The sequence below is a fragment of the Gopherus evgoodei genome, chromosome 1 (genome assembly GCF_007399415.2).
Source record: "Gopherus evgoodei ecotype Sinaloan lineage chromosome 1, rGopEvg1_v1.p, whole genome shotgun sequence".
NCBI lineage: Eukaryota > Metazoa > Chordata > Testudines > Testudinidae > Gopherus > Gopherus evgoodei.
The window spans coordinates 358,313,139-358,335,677 of record NC_044322.1 but is presented as its reverse complement, the minus strand read 5'-3'; the positions used below and the strand labels follow the sequence as shown (position 1 = coordinate 358,335,677).

The 22,539-nt window shown below is 49.5% G+C and overlaps 1 long non-coding RNA gene across 5 annotated transcripts in view; it reads left to right on the top strand.

The window, feature by feature from the left end:
- Window positions 1-822: 822 nt before the first annotated feature.
- The window catches only part of LOC115656796, a 223,131-nt gene continuing 201,414 nt past the window's right edge, over window positions 823-22,539 (top strand). For 4 of the 5 annotated variants that reach the window (XR_004001766.1, XR_004001758.1, XR_004001780.1 and 1 more), the window contains exon 1: window positions 823-1,239. This is a non-coding gene — a long non-coding RNA (uncharacterized LOC115656796). Of the gene's footprint in view, window positions 2,326-22,539 lie in introns of all 5 variants that reach the window. The other variant, XR_004001769.1, reaches the window with a different exon arrangement.

Genomic DNA, 22,539 nt, shown 5'->3' with positions numbered 1-22,539 from the left:
ATAGGGCATTTTTTTTTACACAAATGAACCACAAATTACTTTACAAAATTAATATAATTACAGAATTAAATGGTACATAATTTTTCATTATCTGGTCATGTCTGCAGTTTTAAAATAATGTTTTACAGCCATAAAGTAACCCTTTATAAATGCACACTGGTATTGCCTACATCTTCCATGTCACATCTGCTTAGTTTTACAGACACAAACAAGTTTTTGCTACTGTCAGCACCGAAGACCCAATTTAGCTGCAGAAGAGCAAAGCTGCATTGTATTCTGGCTGATGCGTCATCCAGAAAATGAACAGGCTACATTCTGATTCTGCATTCTTTAGTGCTGGTGATGATGTAGCAAGCAGAAAGAATATAGCCTGTTTGCTTATTAATTATGATTTATGATTATTCCCCTTCCGAGATCAAACTGAGCTTGCAGCATAGGCAGTATAATGGGAACAACAACAACAAAAAAACTTGCTTCCACTTGTCAACTGAGCCCATCTGATATTAGGAAGCTGTCACTGCTTAGGAATAAATGAGGCAGCACTAAGAAATCATTTCACAGCGAGTGGCTTTTCTGACTAGCAGGAGCTGCCGTTCTTTCTACCTTGGACAGGCAGGATGGGTGTAGTCACTGCTTTGTACGCTGCCGCCCCTGCTGCCAAACAGGGAGCCCCTCTGAACTGGCGTGAAGCGGGTTTGGTAGACTGGAGGCGACGGTGTTCTGCCGCTGCTACGGCTGATCTTGCCGCGGCTGCTGCAGAGTCACGTGAGAGTCCCCTTTAAGTTTCCATAGAGAGGCCTCTCGGTGTCACATGATGGACATGATATAATGAAACAACATTGTAGCGAGGAAAGCATTTAGGGGAGCCCAGGGCTACATACACAGTGCCTGGGAAGGGGGCAGAGAGAGAAGGAAACTGCGGGGCATCCTTCTGCGCACAGGAGCCCAGCTCCGTCCAGGAGTGAGAGCGGACTTGGAAAAGAGAGGAGGGGGCCCTCTGTTCCCCTCCCACCCCTCTCAGGCCAGGAGGAAGAACAACTTTTAATCAGCGCAGCTGGGATTGCACCTGTCTCTAGAGTCCCCACCATCCAAAGAAAGAGGAAATTATATGAAAGAACAGATCTGGAAACTACCTGGTTTTATTTTTATTTTTATTTTTCTTCCACTTTGCTGGGGGTGGGGGGGAGTCGCGGTGCGGGGAAGGCGAGAAAGCTTAGCCAGCACATGGATCATCTTAAGGTAAGTTATTTATAGTCCTTAAAAGCGCCTCAAGAGAGATTTGTTTTGGGAGATGTAGTGTGTGTATGCGGAGGGGGGGGGGGGGTTCGTCCTAAATTTTGCATCCGGATATTTAAATGAGGAAGGGTGTCATTTCACTGTGGCATAGTTTTAATGTGAGTTTTGGTTCGGGGTGGGATTGTTTCGCATGTTAGTCTCCTTTTAACTTCTTTTCTCTGTCTCCGTACCCTGGGCCAGGGTCGGGAGCCATGGGGCCAGGCGTTTGGGTAAGGGGGGGAGGTGGGAATTTAAAAATAAAGGCGATTGCGCCATGTTTGTGTTGCTAAGAGGAGGGCTGTGTGTGTGTGTGTGTGGCATGGCTGCATGCCACATGGCTTCTCTGGAGCGGCCGGGTTGTGCGTGTGTTTTTCCCCCTCAGTGTCCGCATTCCAGCTAATGTTGCGCAGATAAAATTCGAACTTGAGGTAAACAGAAGAGGAAAGGAGGGGGCGGGGTGGGGGGGGAGGCTGTTTCCATCCTGGCATCCCACCTCTCCGGTTCGCAGATAAGATCCACAGCGGTCACACAATCCCCCTTCCCACCTCCTTTGCCGCCAGCCAAAAAAAAAAAAAAAAAAAAAAAATTTAGAGGAGCGGGACTGCAAACCATAACAAATCCCCCCTCCCCTCTGCAGCTGGGGGAGGGCGGAGCGCCTTTTTATCTCCAAAACGTCACATTCCAAATCCATAACAACACAGCCCCCCACCCACGCACACACCTTCGCCACCAGCGTATAGGGAAGGTGCCATTCCCCTTCGCAGGCTCGCAGCATAGCGGTGCCCACTTGCTTGCCCCAGGAAAACATCACGCAGAGTAGGTTGGAGCAGACATGGATCCCCAGTGAGTGCCCCACCTCATCCAGCCTTGTTACTCTCAGGCACCCAGCGGGCTCAGAGCCTCCCCCAAATCAGGGTGGAGTGGGTGGCTTTTCCTAAACAGGGGGGCATGTTTCCCCCCTTAGTAAAGGTACAAGGACTAGATTATTACAGTGCTGAGCATCTGGTTGTTGGTCGGTGCTGGAGCTCCCTGTGCATGTGAGCGCAACGGGTAAGTGTGGCTAGCTGGGTATGTGGCAGGTGCTGAGGCTTGGCATCTGGTTATTGACAGGGACAATTATGCTGTGATGGAGGTTCCTGGGGATTTGGGAAGTAACTGTTGGGTAGGTGTGTGTGAGACGGGCGGGGGCATTCGAAACGGGGGGAAATGACCGCTCCGAGGTGGAGCAAGGCTGTTGTGGGTTAGGGAAGGTGGTTTTTTTTTCTTCTTTTTTGTTTTTTTGCTGTTTGTGTTGGTTTGGAAAGCAGCAGAACAGCATCCCCTTAACAAACACACTTGGGTATCTTCATATGGGTATAGATAATCTTGCTTAGTTTTAGGGGAGGGGTGTGTGTGTGTGTCTGCCTTTGATTTCGAGGGAGGTGTGCTGGTAGTCTGGGAGAGGTTATCTTTTGAAGTGGTGTGGAGTAGCAAAATGTGGATGCGTCTGTTGGCTGAAGGGGAGGGGGATGCTGTGATTTGCAAGTTCTAGGTTTATGACACAGTCAGTTTAGCTGGCAATAAGTATACTTAGCACTAATGTGGTGCCCTTCACATGCCCAGAGCCCTGTAAACGCAGCCACTAATTAATTGACGCAGGGATCTTTCTGTGTGCCACATAGCCCCTGTGGGGGTAGGCACTTGCCTGCAGCGCTACAGATAGCGGGTAGGGACATGGATGGGTACATGGCAAGATGGGGAATGAAGAGGCGAAAGCACTCCTCTGGAGAGAGAGGTATGTGGCGCAGAAGAAGGCCCCATATCAGGTATAAGGGTGTATTACGACTTTAGGAGCATGCAGGGGAGTGGAGTTGAATGAGGAATTACAAAGCAATTTATTCTCCTGGGGAGGGGTAAAAGGGTGTTGTGGGGCAGGGTACTGAAGAGTAGATATGAGGAGGTAATACACATCCTGAGGAGGAAGGGTCAGGAATACTGAGTGGATTATATTTTGAGAGCTATGGGAGTGTGCGGGGAAGGGGCTAACAGACATGTGCAGGAGGGTTGTACACATGATTGGTTCTGGTGGGGAGTTGAGTATGGGGGAGGTTATGTGATGGGGGATGGGGAAACAAGAGTGGGTCTGAGGAAGATATGTGGGATTTGTGTGTGGGATTTGAGAATGGTAAAATGGACACAGGGCCGTGGGGAGGGGTCAAAGGACTGTAGCAGAGGGGTCAAGGACAAAACATGTTGAGAAGCAGAGGTGCTGAAACAATGTGTATAGTGCTAGTGCTGAGAGCCATTGAATCAAACTGTAAACCCTGTATATGATGGGAACCACTTCAAGCCAGGGGGTGCGGCAGCAACCGTACTTCCTGCACCTGTGTTGAGAAGCGGGTTTTCTGGGCGCATAGAGGCGGCACAGGGCTCTGTAGGGGAGGGGTGTATGTCCTGCTGCAGTGAGGGTTTCTGGGTGGTGTCATACAGGGCTGTATTGGGGGCAGGTGGCACAGGCACAGGCACAGGTTGGTGTGTGTGTGGGGGGAAACACAGAGCTATGTTGAGATGAAGGAGCAGGGGGCGCAGGGCTATGTTGTGGGTGAGGATGCCTATGGGGAACACTACACTGTTGGGAGGTAAAAGGGTCTGTATTTGCGGGACAAAGCTGTGTCAGGGTGAGGGAGTCTGTATTTGGGGGCACAGAGCTGTACTGGGGGTAAGGTGAGTCTGTGTGTGGGGCACAGGGTTGTGAAGGGGTAGGGCTGTGTAGGGGTGGTCACAGGGCTGTGTTTGGGCAAAGAGATGGGTGTATGGGTGGGGACAGGGTTGTGTTGTGTCAGAGGGGTGCGTGGTCACAGGGCTGTGTAGGGGTGTACGGATGGGGATGGGGTTGTGTTGGATCAGAGGGGTGCTGGGGTTGTGAAGGGTTGGGCTGTGTAGTGGTGGGGACAGGGCTGTGTTGCGGTAAAGGGGTGGGTGTATGGGTGGGGATGGGGCTGTTTTGGGGTGAATGGTTGCAGGGCTTTGTTGGGACAAAGGGGTGGGTGTAGGGGTGGGGACAAGGCTGTGTTGCGGTAAAGGGGTGGGTGTATGGATGGGGATGGGGCTGTTTTGGGGTGAATGGGGTGGGTGGTTGCAGGGCTGTGTTGGGGCAAACGGGTGGGTGTATGGGTGGGGACAGGGCTGTGTTGGGGTGAATGGGGGTGGGTGGTCGCTGGGCTGTGTTAGGGCAAAGGGGTGGGTGTATGGGTGGGGCTGGGCTGTGTTGGGATGAATGGCGGTGGGTGGTTGCAGGGCTGTGTTAGGGCAAAGGGATGGATGTATGGGTGGGGCTGACTGTGTTGGGGTGATTGGGGGTGGGTGGTTGCAGGGCTGTATAAGGGTGAAGGGGAGGGACCAGGGCTCTGTAGGGGTGGGTGTATGGGTGGGGACGGGGCTGTTGGGGTGAATGGGGGTGGGTGGTCGCAGGGCTGTGTTAGGGCAAAGGGGTGGGTGTATGGGTGGGGCTGGGGTGAATGGGGGTGGGTGGTTGCAGGGCTGTGTAGAGGTGAAGGGGAGGGACCAAGGCTGTGTAGGGGTGGGTGTATGGGTGGGGACAGGGCTGTGTTGGGGTGAATGGGGGTGGGTGGTTGCTGGGCTGTGTTAGAGCAAAGGGGTGGGTGTATGGGTGGGGCTGGGCTGTGTTAGCGCAAAGGGTTGGGTGTATGGGTGGGGCTGGGCTGTGTTGGGGTGAATGGGGGTGGGTGGTCGCAGGGCTGTAGAAGGGTGAAGGGGAGGGACCGGGGCTGTGTAGGGGTGGGTGTATGGGTGGGGTTGGGCTGTGTTGGGGTGAATGGGGGTGGGTGGTCGCAGGGCTGTAGAAGGGTGAAGGGGAGGGACTGGGGCTGTGTAGGGGTGGGTGTATGGGTGGGGCTGGGCTGTGTTGGGGTGAATGGGGGTGGGTGGTCGCAGGGCTGTAGAAGGGTGAAGGGGAGGGACTGGGGCTGTGTAGGGGTGAATGGGGGTGGGTGGTCGCAGGGCTGTGTAGGGGTGAAGGGGAAGGACCGGGGCTGTGTAGAGGTGGGTGTATGGGTGGGGCTGGGCTGGGGTAAATGGGGGTGGGTGGTCGCAGGGCTGTAGAAGGGTGAAGGGGAGGGACCAGGGCTGTGTAGAGGTGGGTGTATGGGTGGGATGGGGCTGTGCTGGGGTGAATGGGGGTGGGTGGTCGCAGGGCTGTAGAAGGGTGAAGGGGAGGGACCAGGGCTGTGTAGGGGTGGGTGTATGGGTGGGGCTGGGCTGTGTTGGGGTGAATGGGGGTGGGTGGTCGCAGGGCTGTAGAAGGATGAAGGGGAGGGACCGGGGCTGTGTAGAGGTGGGTGTATGGGTGGGGCTGTGCTGGGGTGAATGGGGGTGGGTGGTCGCAGGGCTGTGTAGGGGTGAAGGGGAGGGACCGGTGCTGTGTAGAGGTGGGTGTATGGGTGGGGCTATGCTGTGCTGGGTGAATGGGGGTGGGTGGTCGCAGGGCTGTAGAAGGGGGAAGGGGAGGGACCGGGGCTGTGTAGAGGTGGGTGTATGGGTGGGGCTGGGCTGTGTTGGGGTGAATGGGGGTGGGTGGTCGCAGGGCTGTAGAAGGGGGAAGGGGAGGGACCGGGGCTGTGTAGAGGTGGGTGTATGGGTGGGGCTGTGCTGTGCTGGGGTGAATGGGGTTGGGTGGTCGCAGGGCTGTGTAGAGGTGGGTGTATGGGTGTATGGATGGGGCTGTGCTGGGTGAATGGAGGTGGGTGGTCGCAGGGCTGTAGAAGGGTGAAGGGGAGGGACCGGGGCTGTGTAGAGGTGGGTGTATGGATGGGGCTGTGCTGGGGTGAATGGGGGTGGGTGGTCGCAGGGCTGTAGAAGGGTGTAGGGGCGGGACCGGGGCTGTGTAGAGGTGGGTGTATGGGTGGGGCTGGGCTGTGCTGGGGTGAATGGGGGTGGGTGGTCGCAGGGCTGTAGAAGGGAGAAGGGGAGGGACCAGGGCTGTGTAGAGGTGGGTGTATGGGTGGGATGGGGCTGTGCTGGGGTGAATGGGGGTGGGTGGTCGCAGGGCTGTAGAAGGGGGAAGGGGAGGGACCGGGGCTGTGTAGAGGTGGGTGTATGGGTGGGGCTGGGCTGTGTTGGGGTGAATGGGGGTGGGTGGTCGCAGGGCTGTAGAAGGGGGAAGGGGAGGGACCGGGGCTGTGTAGAGGTGGGTGTATGGATGGGGCTGTGCTGGGGTGAATGGGGGTGGGTGGTCGCAGGGCTGTAGAAGGGTGTAGGGGCGGGACCGGGGCTGTGTAGAGGTGGGTGTATGGGTGGGGCTGGGCTGTGCTGGGGTGAATGGGGTTGGGTGGTCGCAGGGCTGTAGAAGGGAGAAGGGGAGGGACCAGGGCTGTGTAGAGGTGGGTGTATGGGTGGGATGGGGCTGTGCTGGGGTGAATGGGGGTGGGTGGTCGCAGGGCTGTAGAAGGGTGAAGGGGAGGGACCGGGGCTGTGTAGAGGTGGGTGTATGGATGGGGCTGTGCTGGGGTGAATGGGGGTGGGTGGTCGCAGGGCTGTAGAAGGGTGAAGGGGAGGGACCGGGGCTGTGTAGAGGTGGGTGTATGGATGGGGCTGTGCTGGGGTGAATGGGGGTGGGTGGTCGCAGGGCTGTAGAAGGGGGAAGGGGAGGGACCGGGGCTGTGTAGAGGTGGGTGTATGGGTGGGGCTGGGCTGGGTTGGGGTGAATGGGGGTGGGTGGTCGCAGGGCTGTGTAGGGGTGAAGGGGAGGGACCGGGGCTGTGTAGAGGTGGGTGTATGGGTGGGGCTGTGCTGGGGTGAATGGGGGCGGGTGGTCGCAGGGCTGTAGAAGGGTGAAGGGGAGGGACCGGGGTTGTGTAGAGGTGGGTGTATGGGTGGGGCTGGGCTGTGTTGGGGTGAATGGGGGTGGGTGGTTGCTGGGCTGTGTTAGAGCAAAGGGGTGGGTGTATGGATGGGGCTGTGCTGGGTGAATGGGGGTGGGTGGTCGCAGGGCTGTAGAAGGGTGAAGGGGAAGGACCGGGGCTGTGTAGAGGTGGGTGTATGGGTGGGGACAGGACTGGGGCGGGGCTATGTTAAGGTCCGGGGGGACACGGCCCTGTTGGGGGTGGGGTGCTGTGGCATCTGACAGCACGGCGGGGTGGAGCGAGCGCCACCCCTACCTCGCGGCAGCGGCCCCCACGCGAGCTCTCAGGGGCGCTGCCGCCTCCTTGCAGCACCAGCCGCTGGCTCTGGAGGCCACGCCCTCCGCGCGCCTGACCAATCCCCGGCCCGCGCCGCTGCTCTAGCCGCAGCCCGCCCCTGCCAATGAGCGAGTTGTTACCGTCTCTGCGCCCACCCCCCTGTTTGTTATGGTCCGGGCCACGTGCCGCCGGCTCAGCGTGTCACGCGGCAGGGCCTCGCGCCGCCCCCACCCCCCTCCTACCTCTGGTGTCCGGAAGGAAGGAGGCAGGTGGGGGATGGGCGCGAAAACCGGACAGATCCAGGCGGGGAGCGAGTCCCGCCCGCGGGTCCCGGCGCCCTGCCCCGTCAGACCCCACGAGAGAGCGAGTCCCGCCCGTGGGTCCTGGCGCCCTGCCCCGTCAGACCCCACGAGAGGAGCGAGTCCCGCCCGCGGGTCCCGGCGCCCTGCCCCGTCAGACCCCACGAGGGGAGCGAGTCCCGCCCGCGGGTCCTGGCGCCCTGCCCCGTCAGACCCCACGAGGGGAGCGAGTCCCGCCCGTGGGTCCTGGCGCCCTGCCCCGTCAGACCCCACGAGGGGAGCGAGTCCCGCCCGCGGGTCCCGGCGCCCTGCCCCGTCAGACCCCACGAGGGGAGCGAGTCCCGCCCGTGGGTCCTGGCGCCCTGCCCCGTCAGACCCCACGAGGGGAGCGAGTCCCGCCCGTGGGTATTGGTGCCCTGCCCCGTCAGACCCCACGAGGGGAGCGAGTCCCGCCAGTGGGTATTGGTGCCCTGCCCCGTCAGACCCCACGAGGGGAGCGAGTCCCGCCCGTGGGTATTGGTGCCCTGCCCCGTCAGACCCCACGAGGGGAGCGAGTCCCGCCCGCGGGTCCCGGCGCCCTGCCCCGTCAGACCCCACGAGGGGAGCGAGTCCCGCCCGTGGGTATTGGTGCCCTGCCCCGTCAGACCCCACGAGGGGAGCGAGTCCCGCCCGTGGGTCCTGGCGCCCTGCCCCGTCAGACCCCACGAGGGGAGCGAGTCCCGCCCGTGGGTCCCGGCGCCCTGCCCCGTCAGACCCCACGAGGGGAGCGAGTCCCGCCCGCGGGTCCCGGCGCCCTGCCCTGTCGGACCCCACGAGGGGAGCGAGTCCCGCCCGCGGGTCCCGGTGCCCTGCCCCGTCGGACCCCGCGAGGGGAGCGAGTCCCGCCCGTGGGTCCTGGCGCCCTGCCCCGTCAGACCCCACGAGGGGAGCGAGTCCCGCCCGTGGGTATTGGTGCCCTGCCCCGTCGGACCCCACGAGGGGAGCGAGTCCCGCCCGTGGGTATTGGTGCCCTGCCCCGTCGGACCCCACGAGGGGAGCGAGTCCCGCCCGTGGGTATTGGTGCCCTGCCCCGTCAGACCCCACGAGGGGAGCGAGTCCCGCCCGTGGGTCCTGGCGCCCTGCCCCGTCAGACCCCACGAGGGGAGCGAGTCCCGCCCGTGGGTATTGGTGCCCTGCCCCGTCGGACCCCACGAGGGAGCGAGTCCCGCCCGCGGGTCCCGGCGCCCTGCCCCGTCAGACCCCACGAGGGAGCGAGTCCCGCCCGCGGGTATTGGTGCCCTGCCCCGTCAGACCCCACGAGGGGAGCGAGTCCCGCCCGTGGGTATTGGTGCCCTGCCCTGTCGGACCCCGCGAGGGGAGCGAGTCCCGCCCGTGGGTCCTGGCGCCCTGCCCCGTCAGACCCCACGAGAGGAGCGAGTCCCGCCCATGGGTCCTGGCGCCCTGCCCCGTCAGACCCCACGAGGGGAGCGAGTCCCGCCTGTGGGTATTGGTGCCCTGCCCTGTCGGCCCCCACGAGGGGAGCGAGTCCCGCCCGCGGGTATTGGTGCCCTGCCCCGTCAGACCCCACGAGGCGAGCGAGTCCCGCCCGTGGGTATTGGTGCCCTGCCCCGTCAGACCCCACGAGGGGAGCGAGTCCCGCCCGTGGGTATTGGTGCCCTGCCCCGTCAGACCCCACGAGGGGAGCGAGTCCCGCCCGTGGGTCCTGGCGCCCTGCCCCGTCAGACCCCACGAGGGGAGCGAGTCCCGCCCGTGGGTCCTGGCGCCCTGCCCCGTCAGACCCCACGAGAGGAGCGAGTCCCGCCCATGGGTCCTGGCGCCCTGCCCCGTCAGACCCCACGAGGGGAGCGAGTCCCACCTGTGGGTATTGGTGCCCTGCCCTGTCGGCCCCCACGAGGGGAGCGAGTCCCGCCCGTGGGTATTGGTGCCCTGCCCTGTCGGTCCCCACGAGGGGAGCGAGTCCCGCCCGTGGGTCCTGGCGCCCTGCCCCGTCAGACCCCGCGAGGGGAGCGAGTCCCGCCCGTGGGTATTGGTGCCCTGCCCCGTCAGACCCCACGAGGGGAGCGAGTCCCAACCGTGGGTATTGGTGCCCTGCCCCGTCAGACCCCACGAGGGGAGCGAGTCCCGCCCGTGGGTATTGGTGCCCTGCCCTGTCGGACCCCGCGAGGGGAGCGAGTCCCGCCCGTGGGTATTGGTGCTCTGCCCCACACTGACATTGGCTCTGGGTGTGCTGCAGCCAGAATAGGGTCGGCTGCCCCCGGGCTACTTCCGACCTCCCCCTCACCAGTACCTGCGTCTCAGCGGCATCTTCCACGGCATCTAGCACCATGGGCTCTTTGGGATACTGAGCGAGGGGTAAACTGGGCAGCTCCTCTGGGTCTCTTTGTACTGGTCAGCTTACTGGCTCTTCCGGCGTCTGGTCAGTGTCCAGCCTCCGCAGGTATGGCCAGTCCTTGGGTCGGTCACAGGCGGCAAGAGTCTCCCCAGTGGGAGCTAAGGTATCAGCATCTGGCCTCTCCGGTGGCCAGGCAACTTCTGAGCCCTGGGGTTGGGCTTTTATACTTCGTGCCCCGTGGCCTGACCTCTGGGGGGGCGGGCGCAGGCTCCAGTGACTCCACCCTCTTTGGCCTCCGTAGGGGTTCGGTCCTCTCTGGGGCAGCTGGGAGCCAGGCAACCGCACTACAGGGAGACTATAAATGCTTTCATAGCACAAATAATATTATGCACAGTAATACCTTTACTCACCTAGGTAATTTCAATGATTTTCTTAGTATAGGTACAGCTACACTTACTCTTAGGATTTTGGTAGAGGAACAAAAACAATCCTCTTGAAACTATTTACTCAATAAAGACATCTCTATGTGATATAGATATGAGCATAGTGAAAGGAACATAGGCATGCAGCACACTGCTGACACTGATATTTGTGACGTCCATAGATCGGTAGCTTGGATAAACAATGGTGGACACACCAGGAAATTGCCTTCTCCTTTATTCCTGCTGGTGAGATGCTATTAATGTAAAAATGTGTTCCCATCTCCCATTGCTCTTTAATATTACTGAGCTTATTTATCTTCTCAGTGAGACAGTTAGAAGGAAAAATATTTCATTTTGTAACTTAGTTCACCTTCAAAAAGAAAAGATATTACTTCTTACCTCCAATTCGTAGCAAGGCTCCCTGTGTACCGTACTCTGTGTTTTATGGAGCTGTTGTGATGATGAATACAGTGTGTATTAAAAAGGGTTATGAAAAACAGCTATTGTGCCTGACTTCTCTTTTCTTTCTATTTAAATAATGCCTGTTTATATCTCACATAAGATATGCCCAAAATTTCACTTTAGGAACTCATGACTTGACAAATTTCACTGGTAAATAAATAAAAAAAAAGGATCACTGTTAGTGTAGAAGAGTTCAAAAAAGTGTCTGAAAAGGAAACAGCTAAACAACAGTTGGTTGTTGGTTTTGCAATGGGAAGTAATGAAACCTATTTTTTTTTCACTTTAATAAAAAGGGAAATTGTGAACTTATTTCATAAACATTACTGTACCATGCTACTAATAACCTATTAGATGATTAAAACTGAAAGAATGTAAGAACTTCCTGTTCATGCTTCACTGTTCCATTACTTATTTACTTTACTGCATTTCTCTCAACTTTGACAATGAAATTCCGTGAAGTCCGGCCTTCAGAAGTTCAACTATGTTTGGGTTTCAGGGTTGCCAACTTCAATGATTTTATTGTGGTCTCGAGGTGTTTTTTTCCCTTAAAGCTCCAGCTGTTGGAATCATGTGACTATGTCAGAATCTGAGATTTCGTTAAAAAAATATAAACCTTATGGTTGCAGACAAAAACCTTTGAAAATGTGAACCCTTAAAAGCTCTAAAACCAGAAGGCAAATAAGAAGACTCCTTCCCCATATTATTTCTTTCAAGCCAGTATCATTATTTTTTGAGCCTGGCTCATGATTTTTTGAATGATGGGTTGGCAATACTGAGGTTGCTAGTGTGTCCATTGGAATTTAAAAAAGCCTTGGAAAATTTCTTTTGGCCTTGGATTTTGTAAAGACTCTTTAAAAAACAAAAACTCAACAACATTTCAGCTTGTAAAGAGGGCATTTTTGTCCAGTGGCTAGAACAAGGGACTGAGTATTGAGATTGCTGGGTTCTGTTTCCAAGTTTTGTCATTGATCTGGTCAGTAATTTAACCACTATCCATTTCCTGGTTTAGGACTTGATACTTACCTTATAGTGGTGTTATGAGGCTAAATTCATTAACGTTTGCAAACTGCTTTGAGTTCTTGGATGAAAATCATTATGTGGCCCTGGGTTCTTGTAGGTGGTGTAGGGGTACACCTGTGCAGAGCTCATGAATGGGTGTAGTGACCAGGAACGGCAAACTGCAGCGCCTGGGAGCTGCAGGCGGCCATGCCTGTGGACAGCCAATGTAAACAAACTGTCTCTCGGCCCACCAGCGGATTACCCTAACAAGCCATGTGAGTCCCACGAGCCGCAAGTTGCCCACCACTGGATTAGAGGCTTCCTCCTCCCCAACCAATTTAAACAGCTGACAGACAACTTTAAAGTGAGAGGATATAACACGCTACAGTGAAATGAGTCTTTGTGAAATTGTTTATTATCAAGGAAAAAAGTTTGCTTCCAGTTTCTCCTGTGCTTTTAAAAACAAACAAATTAACCTGTGTTTTCCAAAGGCTGTTTGCTACATTATTGTAGAGTTTTCAGTTGATGCTTTTAGGCCCTTATTTTGACTATATTTTTTCTAGTGATGTAGGCATCTTTCATTGTCTGCTGAGCATGCTCTGTGGTTGTTCGGTGATCACTTTGCCCAGTGTTCTGGCCTTCCACTGGTTTTAATTTCATGGTTGTGCTCCACCTTCCTGGAGCAATTATGAACCCTGCGAATTTTAATAGCATGCAAGAATATCCAGCTGAACACCATCTTTGGGCAGTGATTTGTTTGTAAGTATTTTTCTCCGTCTCCTCCACTGCTGTTCTCTATAAAATGAAGCCATTTCTGTCCTGGAGACCTATTTTTTGACCATTGTGTAATGGTTGTTCTAGTTAAATGGTTAACTTTCAATTGCTATTTGTATGTGTTTTGAAACCCATTCTGGATTGGGTTTGTTGCTGTGTAATAAACAAATTTCATTTATTTTCTGTGTAATGCTTTAATAGTATGAGCTGTGATTTATATTTGGGAATAGAGGGATCAGATGAGATGCTGGGCTTTAAATTGCATTCCATATCTTTTAAACTGTTTCTGATTTGGGAGAGGAGAATAAAAATACATTAGTTCTGTAGTGCCTTCCATACAAGAATTTCTAAATGCTTGACTGACGTTAACCAGCCATCCCCGAGTATTACTTTAGTTTTTTAGGTAGGGGGGAAAGTGAGTCATAGAAAAGTTAAATCTTTTGAAAGACAAAGTTTGTGACAGAGTCATGGTTATAACTTAAGAATCCTGGTCCTGTGTCCTAATCAGGAGGCCATCCTTGAGTTAAATATGTTTAACTTGCCTGTGGAGAGTAACATTCTAACCTGTTAACCTCAATGCATGCTTTTTCTTGATTAGACATGCGTAAGAAGGATCACTTGTGTAGAAGAGCAGGACTAAGAAAAGCACAAATAGAGTGCAAATATTTAAGTTATGTACAAAAAATGTTAAATAACAAAATTTAGCCTGCAGCAAGGGAGATTCAGGTTGGATATTAAGAAAAGTTTTCTAACTATAAAGGTAGTAAGTAGCACGGAATAATTCTTCTGCCCTATGTGCTGATTAGGCCTCAGCTGGAGTATTGTGTTCAGTTCTGGGTGCCACATTTCAGGAAGGATGTGGACAAATTGGAGAAAGTCCAGAGAAGAGCAACAAAAATGATTAAAGGTCTAGAAAACATGACCTATGAGGGAAGATTGAAAAAACTGGATTTGTTTAGTCTGGAGAAGAGAAGACTGAGAGGGGACATGACAATAATTTTCAAGTACATTAAAGGTTGTTCTTCTTAACCTCTGAGGCTAGGACAAGAAGCAATGGGCTTACATTTCAGCAAGGGTGGTTTAGGTTAGACATTAGGAAGACTTCCTAACTGTCAAGGTGGTTGAATACTGGAATAAATTACTTAGGGAGGTTGTGGAATCTCCATCATTGGAGATTTTTAAGAGCAGATTGAACAAACACCTGTCGGGGATGGTCTCGATAATACTTAGTCCTGCCTTGAGTGCAGGGGTCTGGACTGGATGGCCTTTAAGGGTCCTTTCCAGTTCTGATTCTGTGATTCTATAGTTAAATACTGGAATAGCTTACTTAAGGAGGTTGTGGTATCCCTATCACTGGAGTTTTTTAAAAACAGGTTCGATAAACATGTCTGGGATGGCGAAGGTGTACTTAATCCAGCCTCAGTGCAGGGGGATGAACAGATGACATCTTGAGGTACCTTTTAGCCCAGCGTTTCTAGGATTCGATGATTGTATTTTAGGGAAGAACTTTAATGGCATTTTGCATTGTATAAGGTAATACTTTGGTTTTTAAAGAATCTTTAAATATTGTGTCATAGTGGTGTGTGTTTGTGCATGCCATTGCCCTCTCTAGATGATATCAAAAGTACTGAACTGTTGTAGGCCAATACAGCCAAAGCTAATAGAGATTATTGTTTGGCCTCAACACTTCAAAAAGGAGAATGTTTGTTTTGTTTTTCTATATTCTTGCAGTGGAAATAAATACAAAAACATTTCTATTAAATTGTAAGACCCTGTTTTTATGTTTTTAAACTCATCTAAATGTTAGGTCTAAAATTCACTGACTTCTGCAACTTTAACTTACACCAATGTGGTTTTTATTTATTTATTTTTTTCCTCTCTCCCTCCTTCTCCCCTCCACATGCTTTTATGCCGTCTGGTCTCTTTCTCTGATTTTTGCCTCGCACATTTTTTCTGATCACTTTCCCCTTGTCTCCCACTGCACATGCTGCCCAACTAGCTGTTTTTCTTCTTCTTAACAACCTTCTTCTCCCACTTATGGTTCTCAGTCCAAAGCTCAAGTCCCAAGGGCAGTTTCTGTTTCTTTTCCTCCTCCCAAGTACAGCAGTGGCTTCTAAGGGAAAAAACTAAACTGATTCTTCCTTGTTTACAATTGTTTTTACAAGCACATGGGCTCATCTGTACAGTGAAGACCTTGGATGCCTGTAGAAACAGATGGAAACAGGGAGGAGGAGCCAGCATCATGTGACAGGCCAGCTCTCCATGGGTCATGGTCTAGGAACTACACTATTGTCTTGTAGTTAAAACCTAAAACTTTTAAAAAACGTAGGCAAATGTCTCAGGGTTAATCTTTAAATTATTTGGTTTCTGCCTGTTCACAGTAGTCCAAAGACACATGAAATGAGGAGGCGGTAAAATGCGGGCAATGCTAGCTGTGCCCAGGCATTAGGAAGGCTGCAGATCCTTAAACTGGGGTGTTGGTATAGTGTGCAAAGGGTGGTTGTGGGGATCTGCCTTACCATATGTACATGATTTTACTATAACTGAATGAGTGCATGGTTTTGAGATCCCATGATAAGCTGTAGCGTAGTTGGCTTCTGTAAAGATACTGTAGATTTTATTTTTTGTAGGGTACAGAGATGTCTGCTTTGTCATTCTCGTAAACCCAGACTCTGTATCCATGTGCATACATAGCTGTCGTGGAAGTTAATGGGAGCTATGTATATATATCTGAGGGCAAAGTTTAGCTTGTGATATTTTAATGGATACCTCTCTTTTTTTCCAACCCTTCTTGTCATTGTCTACCCTAGGGCCATGTACAGGTCAACTAAGCCCTCCTAAAACATTGGGGAAGGGGGCCAATGAGGATCAATATATTGAAGGAAATGGGTATTCACAGGTAGTATTAACTGAAATGTTAGTTACTAAAAAGGAATGTGGATTTGGTAATTACTGGGTGTTGTTCAAGGAAAATAATCTTGTGCTCGACTATAAGATGGAATAATAATAATAAAAATGCTTACAGAGGGATTTGACACATTGACACAGTCCTATAATGGGAGAGAGTCTCTCTTAGAGCAGTGATTCTCAAAGCCGGTCTACCGCTTGTTCAGGGAAAGCCCCGGCTGGGCAGGTTTGTTTACCTGCCATGTCTGCAGGTTTGGCCGATCGTGGCTCCTACTGGCTGTGGTTCGCCTCTCCAGGTCAATGGGGGCTGCAGGAAGGGTGGCCAGCACATCCCTCGACCTGCACCGTTTCCTGCAGCCCCCACTGGCCTGGAGCGGCAAACTGGGGCAGTGGGAGCCACGATCAGCCGAACCTGTGGACATGGCAGGTAAAGAAACTCATCCCAGCCTGGCAGGGGCTTTCCCTGAACAAGTGGCGGACCAGCTTTAAGAACCACTGTCTTTAGAGTACTTTTTCTGTTATGTTACTTTTGAGAAGGATTAGAGAAGAGGATATCCTAGTACTAATAGCGCTAGCTAAACATTTTAAATGCAAGGTCATTCCAGCGATGTATTTTGTTATATATGTCTAGTTATGTTTATAACTATCTTCTGTGATTTTTCTTTTTGTAAAATGACCAGTAAAATATCCTCTTATCCAAGATAACTTGATTTACATTTTAGATACTCTTGGCTGATATTTGTGGTTAGTCTTCTGTTAGTTTCTTATGGTGTTAGAAGCCATCAAGCTGTTTTACTTACATCTGACAGGAAATAGACTTTAAAGAACAGGCTTGTTATATGCAAAGGAACTATAATGGCAGTAGAGATATAGACTATAGTATTTAGACTGTTTTCTATCTCTAGTACTTGAGAAAAATTTAAGAGCTAGATTCTAATGAGCATCAGGCCTGAGACTTTCAAATGCAGCTTAAGTGAAATCAATGTCATAACTAACTTTCTAATGTATTTAACATTATATATAAACGGTTTTCTCTTTGTGGACAGCAAGATTTATTATTGCCCATAAAGTTAAATATCATCTCTGGCTTCATTTCATTTAGTGTTTACATCTGGTCATTAAATGTTCATGATGACCTTAGCCAAAGTTGATAACTGCTTGCTGTCCTTTTTAACAATTTGGGCAGGACTAGGTGTTATATTTCCAGCTTATGACAGTAATTATCTCTTTATTCAATATATCTCTTTAAGCATCCCATAATTAAAAAAAAAAAGTTCCTTCCTGTGATGTGGTCCTCATCAGTGTGTGTAATAGTGTGTCTTCTCTTCTGTCAAGCAGGTGATGCCTGTGGGGATGAATAATTTGTGGGACTAGCCCTGCCTCTTCCTGCTAGTCCTTCCTTCCTTCCTTATTAACAGTAGCCAGTACTTATTCTCTGACATACTCTTTTATTTCTATGATCTTAAGGAACTACTGAAATCTAAATAGAGCAAAAGAAACCAGAAACGAACAAGAAGTCTAGCAGGAAGGGTAAAAAGTGCCTGCCCTGTTCTTCTACCCCACTTCTATTTTCAGTTGTGGAGCCTTCAAGCAGTTGTCCAGAATTCTTCCCTCCACCTCCTCCCGCTTTGTGTGGCACAGCCACAGCCAGGCTTAGAGTAAACAGACTGGGAAAAGGTGTCCGACTGTGGGCATGTTCCCTATTCTAGATGGTGCTCACTTCTACCAGGGATTCAAGAGCATGAGGAATGAGGTTGGAGACTCCCCCGAAAAGGGGACACAAATCTTATCCTCTTAGGATTTTCTGAGGAGGTCTCTCCTGAGGAATGGGTTCACCCTTAGCATCCTCTCTATGGAGCAGAAGATGAGGCAGTCTTGTGTATGTTTTTGACCAAATTCTGCCAGTGCATGCCTTCATTGTCAGAATGATTGACGGAAGATGATCATCTCCAGTTTCCTCCTTGCCCAAGCATCTCTGCTGAATGTGTAAGCTGGATGGAGTTTTTCATAATGCTTGACTTAAAGGACTAGGCTGTGCAGCAGTATCTTATTCCAAGAATTGTCAGGACCTCATCAAGTCCTCTGCATACATTTTTGGGATGGTGACATTTCCTCTAAGCTTTGTCTTTTATCCTTTTCATTCAAGAGGCCTTGCTCTTCAGGTATGTGCTGGACTCAATTTTGATGAACACTTCAGTGAAAATACCTCTCTTCCTACTCCAGCACCGCAGTCAAATATATTTATCAGACTTACTTCTTTTGGTGAAGATCTGGCTGCATTTCTTTGTATGGCAATCCCCAGTCAAGCATGGTCTTAAAAAAAGTGGGCAGATTTCCTTTTGTAAACCACAATGCAAATCCAAGCCCAATTTGGCCAACTGAAGTCCAATGGGAGCCAATTCTGGATTTCCCTTTTTCTGTCACAGGAGCAACATTTCTCCTGGGTCCAGGATTAAGTCTGTGATTTGTGAAGACTAGATCATTGAATTTCACAACGCTTCTCTCCCAGTTTCCTGAAGAAGAGATACATGCTGCATATCTTGCAGTGTGGTCATATGGTGTCTACCATTTCCCCAGTTCCACTCTGACTCAACTTCCACCTCTTTGCCAACTAAATGTGACTAGCCGTTAACACTTATAGATCCAGAAATCTATTTATATTTTTGTTATTCCAAGGAAACTAAACATGCTAGCAATTGAATAACATTTTCTAATGTTCTTTATTTCATTTAGTCAACTCTGGTGTAGTTAACGAGTCATTTGAATTATTTAAATAAAATTAATGAGAGTTTTGTTGAATTACATCTGATAGTTACAGAGAATGCTTAGACTCTTCAGTTCCTCTCCTCCCCCACTTCTGCTTGCTTTTGGCTCTTCTTCATCAAGGCTTTGTGTTGTTGGCCCTCCAACTGCCCTCTAATCACAGGCACGCGCACACATTTCATTAGAGTGTGCAGCCAGGGAATTTTATTTATTTATTTTAAAGGTGAACATTTATTGAATACTCAGTCATAAAGGACATTATTATTATTCATCAAACAAACTAAAGAAATGAAAACTTAACTAAACTTTTTTTTTTAAATTAACAACTAAACTTTACTTAAATACAAACTTAAAAAATGAGACACAAAATACCAAATTTTTGCAGTAATGATAACATATACAAAGATAGTCAATTTTCATGATCTTTATCTTTAACCAGATAATGAGCTAACCCAAATTGATCAAAACAGATTAAGGTTTCTCCATCTTTTTGTCCTAGAGAATGAGACGTCGGTCACCAGTTGTTATGGACTTAAATTCCTCAATCACATCATTGTAACTAATTAACAAAGCCAATTCTTGTTCAGTGTACAAAGTCATGAGTGAGTCAAGGCGCTGTTGGGACATTGTACTTTGTTTTTTACATGTGCTAGTTTCAAAAAGGCTCTTTCACATGAACAGCTTGTAACAGGTAAGACTGCAAAGCATTGAATAGATTTGTAAAAGGCATGGAACATGGAAGACCGATCTGATTCCTTTAGCCAATCAAGCCACTCTCTGGTGGTGTTCGAGTGCTACCTTTAGGAACAGATCCATCATAACCCTGAAGCAGTCTGACTTCAGCTTCCAACTCATCCAAGGAGACTTTAAATTTGTTGGTAATGATTCTCATATTGTCCCTGCCAATGTCTAAGCTCAGCAGTTTTCCCATTGCAGTCACAATTCTACAAGTCTTCTGTTCAAACTGCTGATCAATACCGGTAAACACTGAGTCTAGGAGTGGGTAAAATGAAGTTGTTCTCTCCTGCTCCTCTTTTGTATCAAAGAGGATAGTGGGACTCAAATGCATCATCAATACAAGTGGACTTTTTTCTCTTCTTAACTGGGGGAATTGATATATCATTCTCTACACACATTTTCACACTGTCATTGCAAATAGATTGAAAATATTCTGGGCCACTTATCATCACAGACAAAGAGTTATGCAAGCTTTTCACCCCGTCATTGCAGTGAGTTGCGATCTGTAGCTTGGAGAGTCTTTCTCACTTTTACCACCATCTGGAGAATAGGATGCATCATGTGAAGGGCAAAGATGAACTTGAATAAATTTAGTTCATTGATAAGGCCCCCTGGGGGCTTTTATTTTAGCGTCAGTAAGGCAAGTTGTTTCGATAATCTCTTATAAAGCTTGTAAAATGATGGAGTAGTTTTGTTTTACAGCAGCCACTGCTTCTGCTCTGCATACCCATCTTGTGTTTGACAGTAACTTCAAAGTCTTCAACTGGGATCCTACTCCTAGTGAAATCTTCTCCATTACTGCATGTCGCACAGGACTCGCCTCCATGAAGGCATAAAGAGTCTGAATAACACCAAAAGAATCAAAGATAGTTCTGTTTTGTTTACTTGAAGTGCATGCAACTACTAGGACGACGTTCAAACAATGTGCATAGCCGTGTACATACAGTATTTTACTGTTTCTTTCTTTACATTTCATTTGAACTCCCACAGTACGTCCAGGCATAGTAGATGCGCCATCAAAACAGACACATCACTGATGACCAGTCAATTTTAAGAATGCCAAGGATGTCATTTAACTGATCAGAAATAGACTGAGCATCCACTGTTAATAGTCTCTGAACAGACACAAAATGTTCAACTGGACTATGTTTTTCATTGTCAAAATACCGCACCACAATGGACATCTGACTGTGAACACCATGAACAGTAGTGTCGTCGGCAATTATTGAGACCATTTTTCCATTTAATGAAGACACAACCTTTTGTTGCACAATGTTGTGCAAGGCCACAATTAAATCATTTTGGATGTGATTACTCTGATGGGTAGAGTTTTGAGGAGATTGTTGCACATGCTTTGCCTTGACAAGACCATATTTTTGGAGCATATTGACAAGATTTAGAAATAAATCTTTCTCAAAACTGTCAGGTTTTTCATTGTGACCCCTGAATGGTCTCCCACCTTTCGCCAAACACAGAACAATGTCAGTCAGTCAGTTGCTCCATTACACTTCAGTTATGGCACCATTCTTCTTCTTGTTTAGATAGATAAACCTGTTCGCCCTCATCCAACAGTTTCCCTTCATTAAAACTTGACCATGAAAAACAGCTCAACACATGAGATTTTGACAGTGGGTGGTTTTAAAAACATTTGTTAGCCCTATGCCAGTTTCTGAATTCCTTATCAACAAATGCTGGATCAGTGTGACCTTTGTTTGCTGCATCATTAGAGGAGGAGAAACAGCGGTAAAAGCCAAATGCTGCGGCCTTTGATGGGCTATATTCTAACCACCTATACTTTTCATACCAATCGGACTGAAAACTTCTTTGTTTATTCCCTATTTTACTTCTAGGAAACATGCTTAATCTTGGCTGATAAGGACCTCTCAGCAATCGATACCGGCATCTCATCTAGTTTTTGGAATATCAGCAGACTGGGTCATCAGATGGAATGTTTGATGGCTTTGAATAGGAACTAAACTGGCCTGAACTAAGAGACAAAGTCTGTTTCTGTTGGTCATTACTCAGTTTATTGCACACACTGGAATTGGTGGTGGCATTAGCTTATGGTAAGTTCTTAACCAAGGAGTCCAAGGTATTTGCACTACTATCAGCACATTTGTTATAATTCAGTTTGTCTGCTCCTTTTCTTATCTTAACAACGAACCGATTCATATTTTAAAATTAAAAGGAGGAATCGTACGATTGAATTATAATGTAAAGCCACGGGCTTGTTATGCTATTTCAGTAGAGTACACATGACAAAGATTACAAACACTGTAGACACTGCACTGGGCTTGCCTTACGCAGCTGCTTATATAGGTCAAAGAATTTTCTAGAATAGTAGTCAGAGGGGAGGACCAATGGTAATGCGGTGCCACAGTTGTGGCAAGTGAATGCGGGCTTTCCATATTTTTCTACAACATCTGTATTATGCAATTTGGCGCTTATTGAATAATACAACAATCCATACTTTAAAACTAAAGGAGCGTATCATACGATTCAATTAAAACACAAAGTCACTTTTTTTTGGAGACATTAGGATGTGCCTGGGCACACCCGCCACACTCTGTATGCCCGCCTATGCCTCTAATCATTAATCATGAGAAGCGTATACAATTGTCCTTTAATCATTAATCATGAAAAGCATAGTCAGCATTTGCTAGCTGGCTCCTATGTTCCAGATATCTGGAGTTACTTTTTAGAGTGCACCTCCTTCACCTCCTCCGCACCTTTGAAAGGAGGAAGTGCTGATACTGCTTAGTTTCTTCCTCCCCTACAGGGTGTGGTGTGGGCAACAGAAGCTTCAACCGTTGCTTCAGGGAAGAGGGATCCTCGCAACTTCAGTAGGAAGGGCTATGAATTCTCTGGCATAGGAAAGGTTGGGTTGAGCATTCATGGGATACTGACTAGGAAAGGACAATGAGTGTTGGTTGCACGTGTGTGACAGAATATGACTGGGATGCATGGGTAGGAGGAAGCAAGTAAATGAAGTTTATAGGCAGGCTTTTATGAAAGAGGAGGCCATGGAAATTTAGCAAAAAGAGGGAGAAAATGGGGGACACGAACGAGAGGAACACTAAAAGCAAGGGAGTGACTGAAATTAACTTTTATCGAAGTTCAGTGCCAAAATAAAATAAAAATGAAGTTTAAATTTTCATACAAATGATAGGATTTGAACAGTCCACAAACTGTCTGTAATGCTCTGTTTATTACCAGTACGTGTGTAATATGTAAGATGATCATACAGCTGTTAATTTAAGAGGCGTTATGATTTGACATTTGTAGGTATTGCCCATCTGCATGTTGTTGTGGCTGGGAGGGATAAGAGGGTGGGTGTCACACATAGGGATCTCTCCTCATTGTTATCCTTCTGGTGGATGAGGATCACATTT